General features: G+C 51.8%; 1 pseudogene; it reads right to left on the bottom strand.

The window, feature by feature from the left end:
• Positions 1-11,107: 11,107 nt before the first annotated feature.
• On the bottom strand, positions 11,108-11,348 carry LOC122915465 (annotated as a pseudogene).
• Positions 11,349-11,972: the final 624 nt, after the last annotated feature.

The raw sequence follows: 11,972 nt of genomic DNA, 5'->3' as shown, positions 1-11,972 counted from the left end.
GGGGGCTCTTTGCAGGAGACAGGGGTGCTGGGTAGAGAGCGGGGTAGGGCTTCTTCAGAGGGGGCAGTTCTCTGAGAGGTCACGGGGGTCACTGAGTGAGGGGCTGGACTCGGGTCCTGGGCCACGGACTACCTGGTTCCGGGGATCAAGGGAGACACTGGCCAATTCTGGCTATTCTTCAAAGTAGCCTAATATTATTTTCCAGAGTTAAGTACTCCCTGAAGCAAAGGAAGGAAGGTAGAAGGAAGGAGAAAGGAGCTAGCAAGTACTGAAAACCAGGAAAGTGCCACACGTCCTGCTAGTGGCTTACCCCCATTATCTCATTTAAGCCCCATCCACCCCACAGAGAAGAAATTACCATTCCAGCCAATGCCAGAGGAAACTGAGGCTCAGACAAACTACAGAACTTGCCTCAGAGCACACAGCTCGGGAGTGCGCGGGATCGGAAGGGTGTCCAGCCCCGTCTGCAGCATTCACACTGTGCTGCCTTGTACAGAGGAAGGAAGGATGACTTGGGAGAGCATCTTTGAACAGAAAGCCCGTGCCCTGTCCTGACTGGGGTGAGATCCTCACTTCAGATCCGCGGACACACAGGACAGGCTATGCTAGTTAGACTGTCTCCAAATGTTTGCCCAAATATGCACTCGCTGCTGCCAGCAAACATTCATTACACGCCTCCCGATGGCCCCCATGCTCATTTTGGTTCAATACGTCTGCCTTGTTGACAAACACTTCAAAGGGAAGGCATGTGTCTGGCCAGTAGAATCAATAGCAACTCCTGAGTCCAAAGGGCCACGAAGGGCATACCGTTGGCACCGGTCCTGTGGCCAGCTGTGTGAAGCTGGAGATGGTAGGTTGGATATGCCATCCCCGAGACCTTTCCTGGCCCACTGATGTTTGCAGAGGAAACTCCGCAGACAGTCAAGGTGAACTCACCAGGTTATTAGGTGGGGGAAAGGCAAGGCTAGGGAGGGACCTGGGCAGGTCATTGGGGAGAGTGAAGCCCAGCTATCGGACTGGGGTGGGGAAGAATCACTGGGGATGGAACTGGGTAGGCGAGCTCAGCTCCTCGCCACTCAGCCCCCTGTGGGCTACAGGGTCACATGGGTCCTGGATCAGAAAACACCAGCACCTTCCTGAACAGATGCACCTGCACGGGGTAGAGCTCAGCAGGAGGGGGTGGGTATAATCGTAGAGGCAGAGCTCTCTGGGACACGTTCTGGTTTATCGGGTCTATGTTGTTCAGAACAGGTGGGAAGTAGAAGATGGCTGAGTGTCCGCGATGTTGCGTCCGGCAGTGGTCCCGGGTTTCGGAAACCAGGGCAGCCTGGGTGGTGGTGGAGGGGGGCGGGGAGGAGGTGGCAGGGGCAGATCTCAGTGCTCCCCAGATGCGCCCTGGACCTGGCTCAGCCAGGCAAAATGGCCAGGGAGGGGCAGCCAGGGCTGGAGTGCGTCTTAAAAGTGTCGGTTATTGTGGAAGAAACCACACACCTTATGAAATGCACCACACACTCAGGAGAGTGCAGAAAATGTATCAGCGCGGCTTAAGGAATAATCATAGAACACTTGGAGGTTCACAGCCAAGGTTCAAAGCAGAAACAGCATCTTATAGAAGAGTCCTGGGTTCCCCCACAAATGGTGTCTTCCTCCTTCCCCTCCACCAGAGGTAAAGACCCCCTTGATATTCATGTTAGCCACTCTCTTACCTTTTTTTTTTTTTTTTACAAGTTTACTCCTTCTATGTGATCCCTAAAACTATTGCTCAGTTTTGAGGAAGTGAGAAGCAAACATGAACATAGCTAGGCAGAGGAAAAGCAACAAGGCCCTGAAACGGGCCCCAGGAAGATCAAAGGCATCAGAGGCTATCCTCGGCTCCCCTGATCACGACCCAGTGCCCTGGTGTCCTGAAACTGCGCCAAAAGGCAGCCCCTTCTATCAGAACGTCGACCCAGCAGAGAAACCCAGGTGGTGCGATCCAAGGGGGAGCAGTGTTCTGAGAAACCCACCACTTCCTTGCCCTCCTGCCACTCTACCCTTCTCACGTCCCGGTGACGACGAGGCTCTGGGCAGAGGGGATTCCCACGGCAGACACAGCCCGGGAGACTTTGGGATGGGGGAATGGGATGATGGAGCGTATCGACCCAGCAGGCGGGACTGGAAAGTGCAAGGGGGTAGCTGAGGCCTGTAAGGGGTGAACTCTGGTCATAGGGCAGCACCGGCGGGAAGAGCTGTGTTGCAGGATGGCAGGATGAAGCCGCCAACGTATGGCCCTCAAGGGTGAGGGCTGGAGACGCACGTGCAAAGACGTCTATGTCAGTGTTCAATCTGGAGTCCTTTGACCAATTCTTCCTATCAATATTTGCGGAATACTTTCTGTGAGCCAGGCGTCTCCACTCCCCCCATGCACACATGGCTTTTGAAGAGTTTGTATGGGGCCTGGGTCAAGGGGCTGCCGTTTGTCTCTGGGTTGGAGGCCCCAGGAATACGGGAGACCAGCCGTGCATGGAGCCCAGTGGTAGCTGGGGCTCGGAGCTATGGACGCTGACAGCAATCTGGGGTGCTCTCCTCCGGAGTCATTCCCCACCACCCGGGCTGCTCTCGCCTGTCACCCCAACATCCACCGGTCTTGTCGTGTGCGTCTCTCTGGTCTGGCTGCCCTTCTGGGTCATCGTTAGTGACTCAAGTGCAGGGATCCAGCTCAGGGTTCTTGGCCCCACCCCGTGCCTGGTATAATTTTTCATCACAGCCGATGGGTTAGAAAGAGCCCTTTGAAGGGACAGGCCCAGATGTCATGAGGCAGCTTTGCTTCAAATGGAACATTAGTTTAGAATCAATCTCCTCCGCTTTTTAGAGGAAGGGGGACGTCCAAGGAGCAAGAAGGTAGACAGCCAATGGTTGACATCTTTCTCACGGGAGAAAAGAATCAGCAGAGTGGGTGTTCTTCCGGCGGTATAGCCTGTGAATTCCCTCAATGTGTCATTATGCAAATATTAATTAAAGAAGGAAGAAAATGAACATGTAATGAGCACCTACTGCATGCGTTATATCTTCAACTGCTCCTTGGGATTTAAAAAAAAAAAGGATCACCGAGTCCCGCTGAGCTTCTAGCCCTGGCAAGTTCTCAGGTAGTAATGAACTTGGGGAAGGGGAAGAAGTGCTCTGGGCAGCAGAAGATTCACCTCTGGCTTGGGTCTGGTTCCCTTCCTGTCTGGGGGGAAGGCCAGGGCCACCGGGGGCTGATGTCACTGTCTCTGTGCGTTCTCTGTGCCCTCCCAGTGTTCTCCCCGTCCTCACCAGGGTGGCCTTTTGTTTTTGTTTTTGTTTTTGTGGTGTTTTTGTTTTTTGTTTTTTTTGAAACTGAATCAGAGCATGACGTTTAAATGGAGGAAAACCCCTCAGCAGGGGCAGAAAATGAAATTCACTCAGCTTGCCCAAGCTCCGAAGAAACAAACAAAAGCCCCCCTACGGAACAAGAAACGAACAATAAATAAATGTCACATGCCCTGTGAAACATCAGCGGCCTCTGCTTTTTCTTGAGACTGTGAGTCCAAACCGTGTTAAGATGCAGAAATCCTCACATCTACCCTCCAACAACAGATTTTTACCAATCAGCAATGGCAATTAACCTTGAGAGGAATAAATGTTGAACAGCCACCCGGTAAGCCTTAAATGCTCTCAAAACAAGCTTACGAGGTTGGAAAGATGCTCCTTGAATTGACAGGAGGAAATGACAAGAGTGGAGAGCCCAGAGGTGGCTTCTGCAGACGGGGTTTTCTGCAGGGACCCCAACACCACCTCCGAGATGCGAGAACCCCTCTCAGGAATAACCCTAGATAGCGTATTATCTTAAAAACTCCAACACTTTGTGAAATTATTTAAATTAATTATTTGGCACGCAAGGATTACACCTCCAATTCCTTCTTCAAATTTGATTTTGGACTTTGGGCTCAAAAAAAAAAAAAAAAAAGAAACAACAACGAAAAAACCTCACCGAAAACCCAGATGGAGGCATTTGTAATAGTTGGGGTTCAGCCGCGAAGGGAGTTAGCATTTCCTGGGGGGGAGGGGGAAAAATAGATAAAAACTTGCACTAGAAAGTGAAATTGGATTTTGAAAAATCAATGAAGTAACCAGGCTATTAAAATGGAAAATAAGTCTGATGTCATTCTGAAAAATAAAAGGGTTGAGTCACCTGCGGAGCCACTTAATTAAGCACAGGAAGTAACAAGAGAGCTTGAGTGATTTTCCCCTGGTTAATGTCAGTATTTCAAAATGAGTGAGGCGTTAGGCCAAGAGCCTTCCTTCTAATCAGAGAGTTAAATCGGTTCTTTTGCCCTCAGGACATCTTGATACATTGGAAGTTGATGAAGAGCAAAAAGGAATGTATTAAAAATTTCCCCAACTGCACCCAAACAGGCAGAAAAAGAGCTTTCTGCTTGCGGTCCCTGGGGCAGTGTGTGCTGGGGGTCATCGGGCTGGCCCCAGGACCCTCTGGAGTACTGAGGGATGTGGGGTGGGCTGGGGAAGAAGTGACTTGGGATATGCAGCCGCTCTGGACAAGAACTTCCATTCTTCATCTGCCCCGGTGCAGGGGGGTCACTGTATGGGGCCTGGGCAGATCCCAAGGCACTGTCAGCCCCGACCAGCTATTAAGTCTGGGGTGCATTCCCCAGCATAGCAGCAGTGTTGCCAGTGTCCCCGTCCCACCCCAAGGAAGCCTGAGGATCATCCCAAAGTGCTCATGGAGGCTCTGGGTCTGGGTTCTTTGAGTCACCTGTGGAGGAGCTCCCAAAGGTCACTGCCAGATCCCAGACTACCGCAGACTCCGAGGAGAACCAGGGTCTGTCCTGAGACCTCGTGTTCAATGCATTACCCTCCACTTTCTCCCTCTGCTGTTATCAACGCCAGCTTCCTTTTCTTTCCATGGTTTTGGTTTTTTGTTTTGTTTTAAGATTTTATTTATTCATTTGAGAGGGAGAGAGAGAGAGAGAGAGAGAGACAAAGAGACAGAGCAGGAGCCGCCGGAGAGGCAGAGGGAAAAGCAGACTCCCTGCTGAGCAGGGAGCCCAAGGTGGGGCTTCATCCCAGGACCCGGAGATCACAACCTGAACCGAACCGAAAGCAGATGCTTAACCATGTGAGCCGCCCAAGCCCCCAAAGGCTGGCTTTCTTTAGCATAGTTCACGCTTAGGTCTTTTGATGTTGGTTGGTGGTTTTATATTCGTAGTTATCCTTCTTTAACTGTGCTAATAGGGCCAAAATGTGGACACCTTAATCCTCAAATCGGACCTGGTTTGGGTAGAGTGGAGACGAGGCTTGTCTAGACGGGCTGAGCACCAAAACAGAGCCTGGCTGCCGGCTAAGTGCACAGACGAAGGGGTCCTGGGCACACAGAGAGGGCCTCTTACCATGAGCGGTGGAGTCTCTTTCTCCTGATCAGTAAGGCAGTCTGTGCTTAATAAACGGAGCTTAATTAGTGGTTAAAATAAAAAATTGGTCACAGCCAGGCAGCTGCGGGTTTTCGGGAGCACCCTTCCCTGGAGGACAGCTACACACTTTCCCCGTGTTCGAACGGATGACGCTCCATTCGTAACATCAACCAGTATCAGAAGTGATTTCCCCACACAGCGTGTTTCCTTGACGCCACATCTTGAAATCGACAAAGTCGTGCTGGGTTTTCACTTTAACTTTCTCAATATCTCTCCTGGAGCTGCTCAGCAAAACACTGCAGATGCATATTGGGCGTTCACCATTTTCAACAGTTTAGCTGAGAACCAGGTACCATAATCCTGATCCTTTTTAGAAGAGCGTGCAGAAGGCAAGAGCTGCCTGCCACTCTCACCTACCTAATCCCAACAGAGCACTGGGTTGCAATGCTGGGAGCTTTGGGAATAATAGAATATTGTGGGGGGCGCTTGGGTGGCTTAGTGGGTTAAGCCTCTGCCTTAGGCTCAGGTCATGATCAGGTCCTGGGATCGAGCCCCACATCGGGCTCTCTGCTCAGCGGGGAGCCTGCTTCCCCCTCTCTGCCTACTTGCAATCTCTCTCTCTCTCTGTCAAATAAATAAATAAATAATCTTTTAAAAAATAGGATATTATGGGGAAGCGTGGAATCCGACAGTTAAGTATATCCCCAGTAATATTGATTATTCTCCTTTGAAAAATCTTTCCTAATTAAAGAGACCACCAGGATCAGGGGCGGGGAGCTGAAGGGAAGGGGTAGCATTATACGTAAGTGAAATAGAGCATGGGCTGGGGCTCCAACATTACAGGGTCATTGCCCTGTGCTGTTCATCAACCCTTTCTGAGCCTCAGTTTGCTCACCTGTTAAATGGGATCAGTAACTGAGCCTTCCTTGTAAGGTCGTGATGAGACTCCTAGAACAGTCCTGAGAAGAGTTCAGCCTGGTTCCCAGGATAGGCTACTTGCATTTATTTATTTATTTATTTATTTATTTGGTGAGCTCTAGGCCCAACGGGGGGCTCAAAACTCATGACCTCAAGATCAAGAGTTGTATGCTCCACTGACTGAGCCAGCCATGTGCCCCAACGTAACTTTTACTAGTAGTTACGCGGTATCAGCTAATTTTGTTCTAATTCAGTTCTTGTTTCAGACACCAGGTTCAGAAGGCGAGAGGAAATTCGGGCTGAACTTGAACAGATGTTGGTCTACGTCAATCTGGCCTGAGATCCTGTAGAACATCACTCAGAATTACCTTCTTTGCGTGACTTCAGTGATCAGGGGAAAGGGCCACATCTGTGCAGGAGAGAAAGCATGAATCCGGGACAGAGCACAGAGAGATGTTCTCTGCCAATTGTCCAGAGCGCCTCTGCAGAGGACAAGCTCAGAGGGTCGCACTCCCGACTCGGGCTGGAGAGGGGCAGCGTCACAAGCCTTCGGCCCAGGATTCCCTGCCTGTCTACCCCCAAGGGGCGGGCAGACCTAGAGGGCAGGGGACGATGCGGGGGGGGGGGGAGGGGTGCTGTTGTGATTTGTAATAAATCTATTTTCCTCCCTCACCCTATTCCTGGCACAGAGCCCCTTCGCCCTTGGAATTTCCCCTGATAAGAGAGATAAAGGTGTCTTTGTTATGTTAATGAGGCGACTGCTGGAAGGCTTTTAGGTAACCTAAGTGAGGGGGCTGGTTGCCAGGAGAACCAACCAGGTGATTAGAGAGTCTGTACTCTGCCCCTCCAGGGAGGAGAGGGAGGCTGGAGTTTGAATCAATTGCCAATGGCCAACGATTTAATCAATCATGCCTGTGTAATAAAACCTTCATAAAATCCCAAGAGGACTGGGATCAGAGAGCTTCCCAGGTGCTGGAAAGGGGCTGGTTGGTGCCCCTGGAGACAGAAGGGACGCTCCCAGCTCTGTCACCACACCGGGCCCTAAGCATCTCTTCCACCTGGCTGTTCCTGAGTTTTATCCTTTTATAATAAGCCGGTCACCTACTAGGTAAAATGCTTCTCTGAGTTCGGTGAACCACTCTAGCAAATGAATCAAGCCCAAGGAGGGGTCCTAGGAACCTCTGAATTACAGCGAGCTGGAAGAACAGGGAACAACCTGGCCTTTGGATTGGTGTCTGAAGCGTGTGTGTGTGTGTGTGTGTGTGTGTGTGTGTGTGTGTGTAAGGGAGACTTTTGTGGGACACCCTGGTGTGGCCTGAGAAATGCTTGATGTTGAGGAGGAAACCACTCCCCAGTACACTAGAGCTGGATCCAGGAACCTAAAAAAGCGCAGGTCTGCAGTGGGAGGACTGGCATCCAGCAAGGGGTACCCAGCCTGTAAGAAACTCTCTCCTGGTGGTTCAGTGGGTTAAAGTCTCTGCCTTCAGCTCAGGTCATGATCCCAGGGTCCTGGGATTGAGCCCCACATCGGGCTCTCTGCTCCACATGGAGCCTGCTTCCTCCTCTCTCTCTGCCTACTTGTGATGTCTGTCTGTCAAATAAATAAAATCTTTAAAAAGAAAAAGAAAAAGAAACTCTCTCCTGACCTCTAGTCCATGGGCACCAACTTTTCTGCTCGTGTGAAAGCCCTGGGAGAGCCACCTCCTCCCCAAGGAAATGTGTCAAGGTGCGAAGTAACCTTCAACTCTAGTTACCTCTGCCAAGTTCACAGGGGTGACACCTGCTGTCCCCGCAGTCAAAGTTCAAATGTCACTTTGAAGTGGTTGTCAGTCATTACAGAAGCAGATAGGAAAAGGCAGAGCTGAGTGCTCAGGCCCTGCCCGGCTCCCCTCCCCTGCCCTGGGATGGCAATACCCAGCTTCAATTCCAAATGCCCAGGAAGGTCTCTCTCCACGGTAAGCTCATCTCCCTACCATCCTCACCCGGCCCCATTCATCTCCTCCTTGCTGGTTCCATCTGACCCGGAGCAGCTGGGGCTCAGCCCCTGACTCGTGGGGCTCCCCGGCTTCATGGCCCACCTTGGGGAAGATGAGTGCTCTCAGCCACTTTCTCATCTGCTAAATGGAACATGTCTCCGGGTTGGCATGTTTCTGCTGGTGACAGGCCCGGCACGGAGTCAGCGGGTTTCTTTTCCCTCTCCAGATTGCCAGCCTGGCCCCACCCCTCCTCTAGAACTCTTCCCTGTGTGACTGACCTCAGCCGCCGCTGCTGAGGCCTGACCCTGGCCTGCTTCCCGCACCCCACCTGCCCCGGCTCTCCTGTGTCCCTCTTTGCCAGCTGGGCCCTGACCGCCCCCCTCCCCACCTCTTGGCCTCCTGCCCTGCCTTTGACCTGGGACCAGTGCAAATGCTGCGGACTGCGGAGATCAGGAACATGTAGTCCTTGTCCCACATCCCAGGAGGGTCTTTTCTGTGTCCCCCAACTGCAGGGGGACAGGGGATGACCTCACCGGACTTCATAGTCTCCTCCAAAGGAGTCCTTTTGTGCGTTTGCCCTGGGGGCACATCCCCCAATACTCCTCCTGACGGCCCAGAGCTGCTTTCTGTTGGAGGGTCTGTGGCAGCAGCCCGAAGCCCATGGCAGCCAAGAGCTTGAGAGTAAGGCAGCGGGGTTGTCTCTCTGTGTGTGTGGTGGGGGTGGGGGTGGGGGTGGAAAGCAGAGGGAGCTTGGGCTCTATGGCCAAAGTTAAAAGTCCACTAATTTTCTGTCAGGCACTAGTCACTCCAGATGCACAAACACACCCCTAAGGTTCCTGGAGGAACTGTTTACAAAGCCTCATGGGGTCCTGACCCTTGAGTCTCAGTGCGGTGGGGTCTGGATGTTCGTTCAGGAGGGGCAAGGATTCCGTCGCTGTGCTGGGCTTTAGGCTGGGCCTCGTCTGTCCCTGCACCTGTTGGTTCCCAGTGCCCTTCCGGGGATGGCTTCTCCCCAGGCATCTGGTATGGGTGACAGAATGAGCTTATAGTCCACCCTCCACCAGGGAAGTCTGGGAGGCAAAGCCTTTCTCTCCTTGCCCTGGGCCATTCATGGAAAGGTCTGTGACCTAACCCTGGCTGGAAGGCCCTCCCTCCCCAGGGGTGGCACCTGCAGCAAGTAAAGCAGGAAGGGGGGTCTGTGGGACAGATGTCCTCGTCTGCGTAGCCAGGTTTGTACTTTCTGCTTCCTCAGGCCCCTGGAGCGGTCCTGACCCCCCGCGTCCCCCAATTCCCGGAGCCCCTCATCGCCACGCACTGCATTCTTTCATTAGAGCTAGCTGGAGTGTCTCGCCAGGAAGAAGTCCCGTCACCGCCCAGCTTGCAAGGAGCTACCCGAAAACTCCATGGGGTCCCTGACAGCGGCCTGGGTGTTCATGCCCGTGGAAAGAGAAATGAGGAGTTCCGGGCTGCAAGTGTGCAAACGGTGCACTCCTTCTGGAGCGAGGAGGCATTGCCAGCATCTGTGACTGAGGTCTCTTTGGGAGAGCCTGTGTGTGTGTGAGTGTGTGTGTGTGTGTGTGTGTGTGTGTGTGTAAGAGAGAGTTTCTTCCTAGTCAATTAATGGAATATGGTTTCTTTCGCTATTGTTACTCCCCTAAAAGGGTGAACATTTTGTGCCTGAGAGACATCAGATGCTCGGAAGCCCACCGGTGGTCAGCAGCTCTGGGTTGGCCGGAAGGCTGCATGGCCGTTCCAGTTTGCCTCAGGAACATCTCCAGCGGCCACACTGTTGGGACCCCAGGACGGGTCCCCGTGGAGCCCAAGGCCCACCCTCGGTCTCATCATGGGGATCGCATGGGCACCTCTGTGGCCCAGGCGAGGGCCCTCTGCTCTGGAATTCTGTCCCCCATGCTGGGGAGGAATGTGGCTCAGGGGCCATCAATGGCCTGCAGGGGCCAGTGGCTCATCCCACCTGAACCTGTGGTGAGACTGTCACCCACACATTTCTCCCCATCGTCATTTTAAAGAAAGTGTGCAGCTTGGTGGCTTTTCGCACCTTCACGACGTGGTGCAACCATCGCCCTATCTATTTCCAAAGCTGCTTTGTCACCTCAAACGGAAACTCTGTGCCCTTTAAGCTTAGCTCCCTGTTCCTCCCCTGCCCCATCCCCGGTGACCACCATTCTGCTTTCTGTCTCTCTGAACTTGCCTAAGCCGGGCACCTCAGCTGAGTGGAAGCTACCATATCTGTCCTCTTGTGTTTGCTTCAGTCAGCAAAGCGCTCTCGAGGTCCCTTCATGTTGTAGCGTGTGTCAGCACGTCAGACCCCTTGTAAGGCTCAATAATCCTCCAGCGGGTGTAGACGCCATGCTTTCCTTCTCCAGACATCTGTTGATGGACATCTTGGTTGCACCCACCTTTCAGCTATGATTAAGAATGCAGCGATGAACATTAGTGTGCATGTATCTGTTTGAGCCTCTGTTTTCAATTCTTTTGGATTTATACCTAGGACTGGAATTTGCTGAGTCGTACAGTAACTGGATGCTTAGCGTTTTGACAGATCACCGAACTGTTTTCCACAGCGGCTGCCCCACTCGGCCTTCCAGTCGGCGGCCCTCAAGTTCGAATGTCCCTGCCTCCTTTACAACACTTGGGGATGAAGTAGTATGTCGCTGTGGTTCTTATTTGGTTTGGTTTGGATTTTACTTTCTTCGTTGGTTTTACCATGCGGTACATGAATACGGTGCGTACCCTCCTAGAGGGGGGTAGATGAGCATAACTGAATTATTTTTCATCAAGCGGGAAAATGCTTCCTTGATCGATGTTCTCCAAACCCCTTGACACATGGCAACGATTAACTCGAGACCCGCCTATCTCTTTCCATCAAGCTCCGCTGACATGAATAATGGGCCAACCTTTTTTCCTTGCCCCCATTAGTGAACCTGTGAATGTGTTCAGAGGCTTTACTGGGGATGAACAAGCACAGGGCCATGACGTTGATCCCGGGCAGAATCTGGAACCACATTGGGCCAGGCTGTGGTTGCCAAGGCCAAACCCAACATCACTGAGGTTTTGATTTGCATTTCCCTAACCAATGATGGTGAACATCTTTTCGTGGGCTTATTGGCCATTTGTGTATCTTCTTTGGAGAAAGGTCTATTTGGACCCTTTGTACATTTTTAAACTGAGTTTTGTTTTTCTGTTGTTGATTTGTAGGAGTAGTTTACATATTCTGGCTATTAATCCTTTATCACATGTAAGATTTATAAATGTTTTCTCCTATTCTATTGGTTGTCTTTTTACGTTCTCAATAATGTCCTTTGGGGCACCTGGCTGGCTTAGTCGGTGGAGCGTGTGGCTCTTGATATGGGTTGAGTACGAGCCCCATTTGGGTGTAGAGACCGATTAAGCATAAAATCATAAGGGGTGCCTGGGTGGCTCAGTCATTAAGCATCTTCCTTCGGCTCAGGTCATGATCCCGAGGTCCTGGGATTGAGCCATGCCTCAGGCTCCCTGCTCAGGCAGAAGCCTGCTTCTCCCTTTCCCACTCCTCCTGCTTGTGTTCCCTCTCTTGCCATCTCTCTCTCTGTCAAATAAATAAATACAATCTTAAACAAATAAAATAAAATCTTAAAAAAATAATGTCCTT

Source organism: Neovison vison, chromosome 8, assembly GCF_020171115.1.
Source record: "Neovison vison isolate M4711 chromosome 8, ASM_NN_V1, whole genome shotgun sequence".
NCBI classification, from domain to species: domain Eukaryota; kingdom Metazoa; phylum Chordata; class Mammalia; order Carnivora; family Mustelidae; genus Neogale; species Neogale vison.
Note: the sequence above shows the minus strand (reverse complement) of the source record. Positions and strands in the feature narration are given on the sequence as shown.